The sequence below is a fragment of the Furipterus horrens genome, unplaced genomic scaffold (genome assembly GCF_987537825.1).
Source record: "Furipterus horrens unplaced genomic scaffold, mFurHor1.1.pri manual_scaffold_3, whole genome shotgun sequence".
Taxonomy (NCBI): Eukaryota; Metazoa; Chordata; class Mammalia; order Chiroptera; family Furipteridae; genus Furipterus; species Furipterus horrens.
In genome coordinates this window covers 104,838,261-104,852,590 of record NW_028327173.1, presented here as the reverse complement: position 1 = coordinate 104,852,590, position 14,330 = coordinate 104,838,261, and the positions used below count along the sequence as shown (strand labels likewise).

At 53.0% G+C, this 14,330-nt stretch overlaps 1 protein-coding gene across 10 annotated transcripts in view; it reads left to right on the top strand.

The window, feature by feature from the left end:
• The window catches only part of LINGO1 (leucine rich repeat and Ig domain containing 1), a 245,622-nt gene that overhangs the window by 1,271 nt on the left and 230,021 nt on the right, over nt 1-14,330 (top strand). Inside the window, exon 1 of one of the 10 annotated variants that reach the window (XM_090269960.1) lies at nt 109-331. The exons of 8 other annotated variants lie outside the window; for them this stretch is intronic. The gene's annotated coding sequence lies outside the window, so the exon portion shown is untranslated. Of the gene's footprint in view, nt 1-108; nt 332-395; nt 480-14,330 lie in introns of those variants that run through there. One more of the 10 variants, XM_090269959.1, reaches the window with a different exon arrangement.

The following is a 14,330-nucleotide window of genomic DNA, read 5'->3' as shown; positions in this document are numbered from 1 at the left end:
CCTGCGGTGCCGCGTGCGCGGCCTCTGATTGGGCGGGAGCTTTGGGGCAAAGGGTGGGGATGGTGTGTTGGGTGCGCGCCCGTGAGAGCGTGCACGCGCGGAGCCGGAGTAGGGTGCGTTGGGCACCCCAGTTCGTGACCGCGCGCCCTCCCTCTGCGCGGCCTCGCTTAACCCTCTCCTGCCACCAGAACCCCGGCGACTTGGAGCAACTTTGTGTGTGCAGGGAGAGGATGGACACGCTTTAATGATAGCACCCGGCCTTTCTTACCTGAGGAGAGAGCGCAAGGGAGGAATGGGGCAGGGCTTAGGCTCTGCCGCCGCGCGGGCAGAGGTGCGTCTCTACCACCCAGTTGGCACCGCCGCCTGCTCTCGGGGACCTCCGTCCAGCCCCGCGGCGCCGCGCTGGAGCACCTCCGGGCGCCGGATTCCTTTGACCCTGCCAGGGTCGGGGTTGGGGACTGCGCAGCTACATCTTCCAGGTCCGGAGTTCGCGAGGTCGTCTTTCCAGCCGGCTAAGGACACTGGGTTTGAGGTGGGGGAGTGGGGAGACGTGCCTAGTGTGTAGGTGTCGGTGTCTCTGCGCCTTCTGTTCCGTGGGAGTGTCGGCTAGAATAGGAACTGCCCAAAGGGTGCATAGCTCCCCGAAGACTGGGGATTTGAAGGGACCCCTTTAGGGCCTCTAGCCTGGTGCCCCGCCATCCTTGCTTTGCTTGGAACCATGCTCCTGCGTGCCTTACTCTGTGTGATGAGGTTGTGGCTGTGCTATGCCCCCGACCTCTGTCCTCGAGTCTCCTCCCACACGCCTGTCCTGCCCTGGCTGCCTCAGGGAACCCCCTCATCACAAACGCCAACCCTGCCCCTGCAGTAGAAGATGAAATGAGGAGTTGTGGTCCAGGATGGTGTCCCTGAGAGGTAGGGAACTCTGTGTCCCCAGGAGTGAGAAACCCAAGGAAGGGTCAGTGGCAGGCCCCCTGAAGGCCCCTCCCCTTTACCAAATCCACCCTGCTTTCAGGCCATGTTCTCCCTCCTCTAGGAAGCCTTCTTTGATTGCTCCTGAATCCTTCTAGCTTGAGCTTCTGGGTTAGAGCAGTTGGTTTCCCCAGAAGCCCTTGTCCCTGACACTTAGTATATGAGCTGTGGAGTCAGATGTCTTGTTTTCAGCTTAGATGCTGGCTGGAGGGGTATGATCCTGGACCAGTCAGTATGTACCTGAGCCTCTGGGGTATGGTAATGTATTTTGTGACCAGCTTTCGGGCTTAAACTTTACTTCCACTTCCATTTTTCCTCTGGAATCTCTCAGACACATTGTAAGAATGCAGGGTCCATGGGCACACTTTCTCTGCATTTCACAGAGGAGGATTTTGAGGCAGAGATGGAGCTCGGAGAACTGTAGTTTCAGGGTGGCCCCTTCCTTTGAAGGTATTAATTCAGGTCTTTGTTGAGGTGCGGGGACGGGGGCAACATGGGCACCAGCTCTCTTTGCTGACTTTGTATCAGGGCTCTGTGACCAGCACCCTTCCCTGATGGGAAGGGAGGTGGGCAGAGCAACTCCCAGTCTGATTCTCCCTGGCTTGACTTCTGACACCTCTTGACTCCAGCCTCATTAACCTTTGCCTGCTAGATTTGGGACCAGAGTCTGCCAGGGCTCTGCATGATGGTTCGCAAATCCTTAGCAGTTGGATGTTGGTATGATTCTGGGGATCAGAGGGGTTTCCCCACCCCCAGCTTGGCCCTTTAGGCTAGGCCCCAGCATTGTCTTCCTGTTTGGGCCCTGGAACCCTTCCCAGTCTCCTGAGATCTCCGTCTTAGAGCTACATAGCTCATCCTCAAGGGAATAGGTTCTCCAGGGAGAGCAGCCTGGTGGCTACTGAGACCACTTCCTTCACAGGTGGCCCACCTGAGGCAGGAAGCTAGAGAAGCTTTCAGACACAGGCAGGCCTCTGTGACCCTCCAGTCTGATGGCAGCCCAGACTCATCCCCAGGGCCACTGAGGCCCTTGGAGACCTCCTATGGGGAGGCAGAAAGAGCTGTTGCCCAGGAATGACCAAAATTCCTCCTGGGGCTGGGGTGGGCCTGCAGAACCTAGTGGTGGCTCCCTCAGCCTCTGCTGCTTCACTCTTGGGCATCCCCTTGCTCACTCAGTCTTTCTTAGTTGTCCTTTCTCTCCGCCCCCAACTGTCAGTCTCCTGTGCATGTGAGCTCTGGACTTTCGCCTCCTGCGTGTTGACCAATGCTCTGGTTGACACTCAAGTGGCTGGAGCATGGCTTAGCTCTACCCCTGCCATCAAGGCCTGTTGGAACCCCAGCCCTAGCTCTTCTGTATCCCCCACCCCCTGAACCCAACTGACTCCAGCAGGATGAACCCTCCATTTGGAGCCTCAAACTGTAGAGAGGGAGAGAGCAGGGTACCTTTTTGGACCCTGATCTCTGCTGTCAAGGGTGAAAATTCCAGCCAGGTGCTCCCAGCTCCCATTGGCTGCCCCTTTAGGAAGACAGCCACTTGCCCCTCAAACCTTCTGACTGGTAAGGGGTAGTGCCTAGTGTGGCCCCTTTAATATTCCTCTCTAGCCAGGCCCTGACCCTGCCATGTTTATGTTTTAAATTATAAAAATATTACATTCTAATAAATTCAATGATAAGAGGTTATTGGGTGGGCTAGGCCTTAGGGTGACTTGAGTAAAGATATCCCTGACCACTCAGGCCTCCTTTTGAGGGAAATGGGGACATGCCACCCTGAAAGATCATCATAGTCCCTTCTGTGGGCTTCCAGAGCCCAGACATTCGCTCCCAAGAACCATGCTTTGGCCTTGCTCCTTACTGCCTGGAATCCTACCCTTGGGGCTTACTCCACATTTGGGAGCATCTCCTGGTTTGAGGTCTGGGATGGACTACTGGGAATACTGCTGACAGCCTGGGCTTCTCTCTGGATGGGCTGTGAAAAGGGACAGAGACATCGACCTACACCCAGGTATGAGGCAGAGTGGGCTGGGCAGCTGCAGAGGTGGGGGAAGGAGGGTGGGCAAGGGGCTATTCAGATAGGTTGGAAGGGCTGGTGCATTTTTTAAAAAAGACTTTATTTATTTATTTTTAGAGAGGGGTAGGGAGGGAGAAAGAGGGGGAGAGAAACATCAACGTGTGGTTGCCTCTTGCACGCCCCCAACCGAGGGCATGGTCCACAACCCAGGAATGCACCCTAAGAATCGAACCAGCAACCCCTTGGTTTGCAGGCTGGTGCTCAATGCACTGAGTCACATGAGTCAGGGCAGGTGGTTCATTAAAAAAATTTTTTTCACGTAAAGATATGCTTTCATTGATTTCTGGAGAGAGAGAAAGTGGGGTAGGGGGGAGAGAGGATGATTGATTGCCTCCCGTATGCACCCCTACTGAGGTTTGAACCCGCAACCTAGGTATGTTCCCTGAGCAGAAATTGAACCTGCAACCTTTTGGTGTACGGACAATGTTCCAACCAACTGAGCCACCTGGCCAGGGCAGGGCTTGTGCATTTTGACCTGCTCGAATGTTTCTGGTGCTTGGTAGATGCTCAGTAAATATGTTGAATAAAATGAATGAATGGAGAATGGGAATGAATGAAGGCTTTCCAGGCATATGGCACAGCATTAGCAAAGGCACGGTGGTGGGAAGCAGCAGGTATGGGTGAAACGTGTTTGCAGTGTAGTAGTTCGCGCAGGGGCACAGCAGGCACAGAGCAAGTTGGCCCAAGACAGAGGAGGACCTTGAGTACCTGACTGAAGAGTATTCCCGGTTTGCAGGGTTGAAGTTCTGGAGGGATTCCATCAGATTTGCAATTTAAACTGCTCCCTCTGGTGGTTGTGGGAAGGGTTGGCCAGGAGAGCCAGAGGCAGGGAGGCAGACCTGAGGCTGCTGTGGAAATACGGGCTTGGTGGTGAGGGCCACAGCAGGACAGGTGCCTTGCTTGCCTTCACCAGGATGGCTAAGAGTCTGTGTGTGGTTTCCCACCAGATGGAGGATGGAGAGATTCGGCCTAGATGGAAAGCCAGGTGGTGCAATGGAGGTCATCAGAGTTGGACAGGACCTTGGGTATCACCCTTCATACCACCTAGGTGTTATACAGAGGGGCAGGTGTCCTGGAGTCATAAGTGTGGGCCTGCCAGTGGCACACATGAGCAAGGCCCTGTGGTCCCTCGGGCTCAGTGTCTGTGTCTTTACAAAGGATAAGTTTATTTTTTTCCCTGGAGACTGGAGTGACTTCGGGTAGAAGTTTTGAACTCAGAAATGGGATACAAAGGGAAGGGTTAGAGGGTCAGCACTGCTGTTTGACAGAGGAGGAGTTTGAGATTCAGAGATGGGCAGTGACTAGCACAAAGTCTTAAAGCAAATTGGGGGCAGGGCATTCCAGGCCAAGGTTTTCCTGGTTGTGCCTGTCTCCTGCTGGGTAGGGATGGGGCAGTGGCTGGTGCCTTGTCCTCAGGCAGCTGCCTTGGCAGTTCAGCTGTCAGGGAGCATATGAGTCCATATGGCCACATCAGAGGAGGCACCAGCCACTGAAAGAGGGATTGCAGCTGCCACCCTGGCCTTCTGGGTTTATGTAGGCACTGCTAGTCACCAGGGTAAGTGTGGGAGGAAGCCAAAGTAGAACCTCAGTGCTCAGGTTGGTTTGGACATGGAGGTTGGACTTTGGCGGGTGGCCCAGTTCCAGTACCCATTTGCCAGGGCAGCCAGACAGGCAGCTCCATGCCCAGGACTGATCCAATTAGCTCAAGACCAGCTGTGCCAGCCATCCTTCCATCCCCTACCCAGCTCTTATGGCTCTGCTTGTCCACATGCCTTGGAATGACACAGCACATCTGATGTCAGGGTTCTGGGCCTCAGTGGAGTATGTGTATGTGACATGCAGCCTCACCCTGAGCATGGATTCTATAGCTCTGAGATTTGGGGTTATGGACGTGGGCCCCTTGAATCAGCCCAGTGTGTTGTGATCAAAAGGGCCTGGGCTTGGTGGCCATTAGGAACTGGGTTTGAATCCTGGCTCAGACACTTCTAAGCTAGGTGAGCTCGAACAAGTCGCTTCAGTTTTCTGAGCCTCAGTTTCCTCCTCTGTATCTGGAAGAATGGTACCTACCTTGTAGAGGTATTATTAGCATATTTTGAAATAATACATGGAAAGCATGTACCAACCTGATCATTGAAGAATCTCAGTCAATGTTGGCTCAGTTGGGTCTCTGCTAGGAGAGGGAGGTGTTGGAGTTTCAGTGTCCAGGCCAAAGTATAATAGAAAGGAGCCTTAATATTATTATTTTCCAGGACAAAATTTTCTTTATAATTTTCCATAACGTTTTACACTCCTTCCCTTATAGTCCATGTGGCAGTTCTATAAAGTAGGCAGAGAGCCACTGCTGAAACTGGGAAGTGAATCTTGACCCTGTCTCTGGACTCCTAGCCAGGACTTTTGCTCCACGGGTATGCTTCTCAAACTTCAGGGGTGGAGGCCTGTGTAGACCAAGCTTGGGGATTCCAGAGATTCCCGGAACAGTCCTGTCTCTGTCACAGGTGCAGGGACAGGCTGTCATGGTGACAAGCAGCCAATCTCAGCTGGGGTGGTATGGGGGACTCTCAGTGAGGCAGCATTTTCTGCATATCTCTGGCTGCCTAGGGAGAGGTGGGCCTTCACTTCTGGGGCAGCTCTGGGCCATGCCAAGGCAAGCAGGACTCAGCTTTCTGGTCAGGGTGGGGAGAGCACTGGGCTTTGCCTCTGACCAGGTCACTGTTCCTCTTTGAGCCTTAGCTTCCCTCTTTGTAAATTTGAGACAATTGCCTCCCTGCCTGCCCCACAAGGCTGCTTGTGAGGCTCTACTATAAATATGTATTTCTATACAGACATGATATTCCATAGCTGTGAGTCTAGGAGTCCCCGGACTTCCGTCTGGTGATCCTATATGCATTCAGCAATTCACTTGTTGGGTACCTTTTCTGGGCTGACTGTGCTGGCCAGAGATGAATGAGACCAGCCCCCACTGTCGTGGGGAGTGCAACCTGGCAGTAACAGTGGACTGTGGCTCTTAACTGTCCTCCAAACACATGCCGGCCATCATGCTCTTGCTTAGCACACTTCAAGGGCTCCCTGTTGCCTCCAGGCTGGTGTCCAGACCCCTTAGTGCCTTGCATAGTTCAACTCTCTGCTCCTCTGTCCTTCTGCCCCAGCAATCTCCCTCTGTGCTCCTCTGTGCCCCCAGGCTCCAGCCAAACACCGTTCACTCTCCTCTTCACGCCTGCTGTGGTCTTCTCCCTCCAGGGCTTGACTGTCAGTTGTCCCCTTCACCTGATCTCTTCCTCCATCTCTCCCGGTATAGACCTTATCCACTTTCCAACATTCAGCTCAAATGCCATATTTAAACACCCCACCCCTGTCTCCCTAGCTGGAAGTAGCTGCTCCTTCCTCAGAACTCTGAGAGGAATGTTATTTGCTTTACATTTAGCAGACATTTGCTGTGTACCTACTGTGTGGGAGGCTTACTGTATGTGAAGCTTGTGACACAGGTTCTGGGAATACCATGGTAGCAGGGACTGGGCTTTATCCATCTTGGGTACTTGGTTCGTCCATGGACCTGGGGCCAGATGGGCTGAGCAGGGGCATGTGGCCTTCCCTAAGGGTCCCTGTGGCTTCTTCCACTTCCTCTTCCCTCTTGGGCTGGGGTTTGGGTGAGGTCCAGGACTCTGGGTGGCTTTTCTGCTGATGTGCTCACCACAGACATGACTGTCCCCACCCCTGGAGGCTCCATTAGACCATAGCAAGGGCCCAGTCTCTGGCCACATATAACTCTTCTCTATGAACTGCATGACACTCATCTGTTAGCAATTGATTACTTGGCGTTCTGATAACTTTCCCATTACTAACCAGCAGAGGTGGATCTGGCCACCATTTGTGTGGGTCGGTTAGACTGGGCTGGGCCATTGCAACCTTGGCCATTTTTCCCTGACCAGAAAGTGCGATAAACAGGAACCAGAGGAAAGGAGGTGCAGTGTACCCTCTCTTTGATGCACTGCTAGGGTTGGTATCGAGCGACATGGAAGAGGGGGAATTGGGGCAGGCAGGGACCTTTTGCTCCTTCCCACTTCTCTCTGTTCCTGCCTTCCATGTTCTGCTTCCAGTCTCTCTTGGTCCTGGGTCTCAGCTTTCCCACTTGTTAAATGGGGGTTCCAGTCTCTTTGTGAGGTAACATTGCCTTTGAGTGAAATGGCCAGGCAGTCTCTAACTTGTCATTCTTTCTGCTTAAATGGGTGGGGGCATTCTGAGGCTCAGGGAGGGTGGTGGCCAGGTGAGGATGGAGCCAGCTTCGAGGTTTCCAGCATAGGGCTTCTCTGCAGGACAGGGGGCTAGTGCACTGGCTGGGGGGAGGGGGTTGGCCCGAAGACAACAGCTGCCTCACTAAAGCGCTGTGTCTGCCTTCTGAATGTGCTAAGGCTTCTAAGTGGGGATCTAGGACTCAGTGGTATCTGTGAAAAGCGATGTCTAGGGAAGCCACATAAAAGAGATGGCAGGGGGGATGTTTAACCTACTTAGGAGACCCAGTTGCCTTTCAGACCCACCAGGAACACAGACATTGTTTGTGGGCTACTGTTTCACATAACCAATGCTGTTTTATTAAAAAAAATTTTTTTGTTAGTGACATTTTAAACATACAGAAAGATGGAAAGAATAGTTTAGGAAACTCCCATATACCCCTCACCTAGACTTAACAGTTGTTGACATTTTGCTATATTTTTTTTCCTGAGCTATTTTAAAGTACATTATAGACATCATGGCATTTCACCCTTAAGTATTTCAGCATCCATCTTGAAAAAATGAGAGAGAATTTCTCTCTAACTTTAAGTGGTCACATATTTCTTTTTATTCTTGAGAGATGAGAATGCTGATAGATGAGGAGACTGAAGCCTGAGAGGTGGCCTGTCCTGTCCAAGGTCACTAGCAGAGAGGGCAAGGGGAGGAGATGTTGGACCCGGGAGGCAGACTGGGTTTCAGCCTGTTCTGGAGCTGGTGGTGGCTGAGCAGGATCTCCCTCTGGGGGTTCCTCTGGCTCAGGCTGGAGGTTCCACCTGGAAACAGGAAGTGACTGTCTTTTAGGTTAATCATCTCTCCCTTTGTCTGCTGCTGGGATTGATCAGGAACTGCAGTGTCAGGAAAGCCTAAAATAGCTTCTTGTTTAATTGAGGAGGATGCTATCAGGTCCTGGCCATGCAAGGGCTCAGGGGGCCTCTGCTGGCATGAGGAGTGGGACTGCCGCCCGACCAGCCACCTTGGGTGGGGCAGCGGGGAAAGCAAGTGGGGCTGGCCTGGTGGGAGGGCTTAGGACCCAGTCTGGATAGCTACAGTGAGGGGAACTGGGGGTATCAGGAGCATGGGGCTGAGTCTGAGATCTGGGCTAGGCTGAAAACTGTAGCCTCACTGATGGAAAGTGAGGCATGGAGGGGTGAGCTCTTGGGCATGTGCAGCAAGTTTACCTCTAGACTTACTAGGGAGCTGTCCTTTGCTGTCCTGCCCACCATCTCCTCCCTGGGGAGGTTTCCCAGGACCGTGTCCTCTGCCAGCCTAGGGCAGGCGCAGGTCTCTCTACGTTTCCTTGTCTCCTTGGGATCCAGGTGATCTGTCCCCACAGCACTTACACATGCTTGGTACTCCTTATTCTGCCTTTGGTGACTTGGGAGCACTTGTTGGCTCTGCAAGAGTCACAGAGGTCATGGGTATAGAATTGAAGAATGATCTTATTCTTCTTAGAGGTTCAAGATAGGAAAACTGAGGCACACGGAGTGGCCATCCCTATCTTGGGTCTCTCAGTGAAAAGCATTGCAGAGCCTTGGCAATAAGTCAGGCGTCTAGCTTCTCAGTTCCAGGATCCCCTGCTTCTGGGTCACCTGGGCTCCCCAAGGTGTAAAAGGGAGGGTGAGCCTAGCTGGGGAAGAGTCGTCAGTTATCCCTTGAGGGAAAACCCCAGGTTCCTCTATTAGGTAACCCCCTCTCCCTCCCTGTGTTGTGGGCAGTTGGCCTTCCAGGGCTGGGACGAGCTTCCTGCGCTCCCATCTCTGCCCCCACAACAAAGAGAGCCTTGACTAGTGCCAGGCTTACTGTTGGCCTTCTTTAGAACCAGATGGGAGCACACTGGGTGGGAGAGGCCCCCTGGGAGAAAGGTGACCACATGGAAAGCAAGAGACAGATATCAAACACCTTTTGATCCCCAGTCTGTGCCCCCATGGCTCTGGCAGACCCTACATCAAGCCTTTGTATTCTTTGCAGTTGGGAAAGGAGAGGAAAGTACCCAACTAAACCCGTGGCTCCATGGGTACAGTGTGACCTGGGGCATGTCACTACCCCTCTTGGTAAAATTAGGCAAGGCATGAACCTCTTCTGCTCTCATGTGGGGCAGGGAGAACTGGGCAGGCCATGAGCTGTTAGCCTGTCTGTTGGCTGGTCCTTCAGCCCGCTGCCAGTGGGAAGTGGGCTAGGGAGAGTCACAGGAGAGAATGCAGGTTCTTGTTGCCCCCTACCCCAGGCCTTTCTTGTGCTCTCTCAGTGCTGCAGTGTAGGGAACCACTTGTCGTGGTTTAGGGAATTGTAGCCCCAGCCTGAGCATGACTGCCGCTGGCATCCCGGTCATGCCTGTCTTTAAGTCTCAACATAAGGCTGTGTGGGAGACATAACCAAAAGCCACTCAGAGGGTTCCCATGGGAATTGGATTTAAAGAATGCTTATTATGCTTTAGAACTTGCTCTGCTTATCTTTTAATATAACATAAATAGTCTCTAGATAGGAATGTATGAAACCTTGCACCTAATGCCAGTGTGGCGTCAAAATGTTTGATAAACCCTGACGCAGACTAGTCACTGTACCCTCTGTACTAGCACATGTAATCTGTTACTGTCCACTGTAATCCTAATGCCTCCAAGCTATTGATGATTCATGGATCTTGACCTTGTATCTCTCATGTGTATCCTCCTCAATAAAAGGCATGAGGGAAGAAGGTCTAATTGCTGTTCTCCACTAGAGAGGCAGTCACCTTCCTTCCCCCAGACATAATAATGTGTCCTGGGTAAAAGTTATTTCATTGGACATAATAAAGTGTCCTAGATAAGAGTTTGTTCCACTGTGGTCAGAAGCCTCTGCTAGACAGAGTGACTTCCAACCGAGCCTAGGCTGTGTGAGGCACCTCTGCCTTACTGCAGAGAGAGGGAGAGCACTTTGCCTGAGGTCTAAGGGCAGGGAAGACAGAAGCACACTGACTGTGCTGGGACCTAGGCAGGGCATGGGAAGATGGCCACCCTCATTAGTGGGCAGAGGAGGAAGCAGACTTATAGCAGTCACCCAGCTGGTTGCTGGTGGAGTGGGATTTCAGGTCAGAACTGACCCCTTTGCCTTTGAGACCTAGTTTCTGCTCTCAGCTGCCCCACTAATTGCCGTTCCTTGGGCATTGGGGGTTGCCTTTGTCCAGTGGGACTGGGGGGGTAGCTTCTGAGAGCTGGATTGCCATCACAGGCTGGAGGAGAGACTGAGCCTTCCTTTGGTCACCTCCTCCATCTGGCCTAGCAGGTTTTAAGGGTTCTGGGGATAGCTGTTCTTGGAGGAATCCTTCGTAAGCCAAGCAAAGTGAGAGGCTCCCTGGCACTATGCTGAGGAATTGGGCTTCTCTGTGTGTGTGACCAGAGCCCTTAAGAGCCTCCCTCACCCCTTGCTGTCAGCAAGCATGTGCCCTCTGTGCATTTATCCTGCGACTGCAAGGTGGTGTGTGAGCCTGTGCACATGTGTGTGGGCCATCCTGAGAGCCACACTTGAGGTCTGAGCATGAAGTGGAGCAGAGGTAAGTTTATCCAACACTTACTAAGTGTTAGTCACAGTGCGAGGCACTTCATATGCATCACCTCATTTAATTCTAAAAACAATCCCATGATATGTACTATTACTATTCCCTTTTAACAGATGAGGAAACAGAGGCTCAGATATATTGAGGGACCTAAAAGATCACACAGCTAGTGAATGGAAGAGCTGGCATTTGAACTTAGGAACCTCTGCTTCTAAAGGAGGCTATGTCTTTTGTACCCCAGACAGAGGGGAGTCTGCTGCAGGTAGGAAGAAGAAAGTTAGGTTTCAGTCAGGGACCAATGGTGGCTGCTCTGTATTTGGAGAGAGGAGGCCAAGGGCCGGGTGGAAGGTCCGGGTGAGGGATGGTGGTTCAGCAGGAGAGGCCTGGCTGGAAGTCAGTGTCCAGCCTAGAGATGTGCGCTCTTAGCTCTGTCATCTGCTCTGGGTCTGTCTCCTCAAACCTGCCTTAACTACTCCCCCCTTTCCTCTCCTCAGGGGAGTGGTGCACATTTCTGGTGGACCCTCATCAGGCAAAGGCCTGGAGTGAGCACAGTTAGGGCAGCATGCCATGTGGTGAGCCTCGGGGAATGAGCCTGCAGAGGGACCGGGCTGTGAAAGCCTCAGTGCCAGCCTACTGGGTGGGTGGCCTCCAGAGTTTGAGCAGGGCCAGGTCTTCGGTTGGGACAGATGGCCCACTGGTGGGGTTGCTTAGTGGGCCATGGCGGCGGGGAAGGGCTGAGAGATCAGAGGCATCTGGGTGGGAACATTTCCCCTTCCTGCCCCTAGCTCCCATCCCTGAAGACTGACGGGGCAGCTTATTTTCCTTACCTCCCATTCTTCTTCCTCCCTTTTCCTGCCTCTGGAACATGGACTGTGAGTGGGGAATGGAGGGTCTCTGGCCCCTCCTAGGCTTCTCCCTTAGGGGCTGTAAATATTTTATCTACACCAAGTCTGCTGCTGAAAATTGCTATTTTTAACACCTTTTTTTCCTTTTGCTTGATACAAATGAATGCTGGAAAAATTCTGTGCTGGGTACTCACTCTGTTGCTTCTGCTTGTGCCCAGAGTCCCCTCCAAAACCTCTTAATTGCTTTTAAGCTGTGATAGTTGGCAAAAGCAGTTTTCTTTACATTATAGAGAAGGGGGAAAAATCCACCACATTTTTTTTCTTTCTTTTTTTTTTACTCTACCCTTTCATTTTGAGTTCCCTCTCATTTTTGCTAAGGTTCTGGAAGAGAAATAGAGTAGAAAGACATGTGGGCAGGGCGGCAGGGCACACGTGGATAGGGCACTTTGCCTTTCTGAGCCTCAGTGTCTCCATTTACAAGGTGGTTGTGTGTCCACTCATTCACTCAGCAGACATTCCCCGAGTACATTCACTGGCAGCAACCTGAAGGCGAGGACTGGCTCTGCCTTCGCTGCTGTGTCCGCATCCCCCAGCATAGAGCCTGACACAGAGTAGGTGCTCAGTTCAGGTCAGGTGACTGGCCAAGCACTGGGAATGCACAGGACCGACCCGATGCATCTGCTGGTCATGAGAGCGCACTGATGGTAGGGGAGCCACCGTGCAAATGTAATTACCATGTTACTGAATCATAGTACAGGTGGGTGCTTGTTACTTAGAAGCACAGAGCAAGGAGGCCTGGAAAAGCTGTGGTAGAGTAGAACTTGGGCTATATCATGAAGAGGGGCTAGGAGTTTTACAGGTGAACTGGGACCAAGGGCGAGGGAATTCCAGAGAGGAAAAAGCATGGGCAAAGGTGAGGGGAGCAGTGGGTGGGGTGTGGTCAGGGGGGAGGTGAGGCTGCCCAGATGGGCCTGAGTTGCTTGGTAGAACTTTGCATGGAGGTGGGGAATTTAGATTTCCTCCGAGTATACTGGGGAGCCCTGAAAAGGTTCTGGGCAGAGGACCTGTGGCTCCACAGTGGGGGGTTTGGGGAGTGGGGTGCTGGCTGGGAGGCTCATCTCAGGTGAGCTCTTGGGGGAAGGAAGGATGGCAGGGTGAGTTTGAGACAGACAAGACAGGAGTAGGGAGATGACCCAAATCCTGGTGCTTATCGTCTGCTTGTGCTGTGGCTCCAGGCCTTCCCTGTACCTGGGGAGGGATTGGGGGGGGGGTGTCCTCTCAAGGTGAATAGCCTTTCACAATGTATAAAGTTCGCTTGTCTCTGACCCTTAGTAGATCTTGGAAACAATCCTCTGAGGTGGGCAGAGTAGGCAGAGCAGGGGCCATTCCCCACTGACAGGTATAGGCCAGGTTTGCCCCAGGGTCCTGTAGGCAAGTGGAGATGAGGCGGAATTCGAACCCAGGACTCAGGGCCTCTAGCCAGCTGCGCACATCACCTCGGCTGCACCCCTTTTTCCCTCAGCCCTTTCCTTCCCTCCCTTCGAGAGTCATGTTCCCCTTCCCTGTTTGCAGAGTGAGTGGAGCTTTTCAAAAGCATTAATGATAGAAAATAAATTGGAATCAGAGAAGAATCATTGCTGGGCAATCTCAGAGGGGCGACTCTGCCCTTGTGTCTCTCAACCATATTGAAAGCCAGCTGCCAGACCAGAATACAAATGAGTCTGGGCTGGGATTGCTCTTAATCTGTCAGAGAGCCCTCCCTGGCCAGACGGCACTCACCAGTGGCAAAGCTGTTTCCAACGAGGCCTCAGCAGTGCTGGGCATCACTGATCAGGACCGAGTTCCCTAGGGTGGAGGCACAGTCCATGGCTGCAGAGGAGGGGTGGGTGCAGCCTGGCACCCAAGTCCCCCCTCCACCTTAAGACCTCTGCTGGGGATGCAGCTCTGAGGCCAGCCCCGGGTGGGGTCATGCATCCCTGTCCAGGGGGGAAGGGGCACAAGTGAAGCTGCTGGTGGTTTCTCAGGATCTGAATTCCTCAACTGGGTATTCAGGCCCCTGTGTGAACTTGATCCTCTGTCCTTTCTCTTCCTGAAAGCTTTCCTTTATCCCTGCCTGGCTTACACTGGGTTATCTATTTTTAAGCCTTTTGTGGCCCCTGGAGCAGGGGTACAAACCTAGTGCCTAGAGGGGACAGGCAGAGGTAACGAGTGGCGCAGGCTGGGTGTGGAGCAGCAGAGAGTGGCGGAGACTGGCAGTGCAGGCACAGGGCACCAGCCTGGGAGGCCTACTCTGCTCAGAGGCCTCTGCTCCAGGGCCGCCGCTCCCAGCTGCCAACTAACGGAGCTCCCAGGGGCAGGCCCTGCTCTCTGCCCCTGCAGCCTGTCTCCAAAAGACATGGCCATGGGCTCGGCATGGAGCAGGCTTCCCATAAAGTATCAGAGGCTCTGGGGGCCTGGGGAATCACTCAGGGCAATCGGAAAACCAAGGCCCAGAGATGGGGGTGGGGCTGGAAAGGGCCCCTGTTCTGCTCTAAGCAGACTGTATATCTGTGCTTTTACAATCCTCACACAGGCATGGAAGGGTGGTTTTCATACTTCTGTTTTAAAGAGGAGGAAACTCAGGCACAGGGTGGCTAGAACCTGAGGGACACAGCAG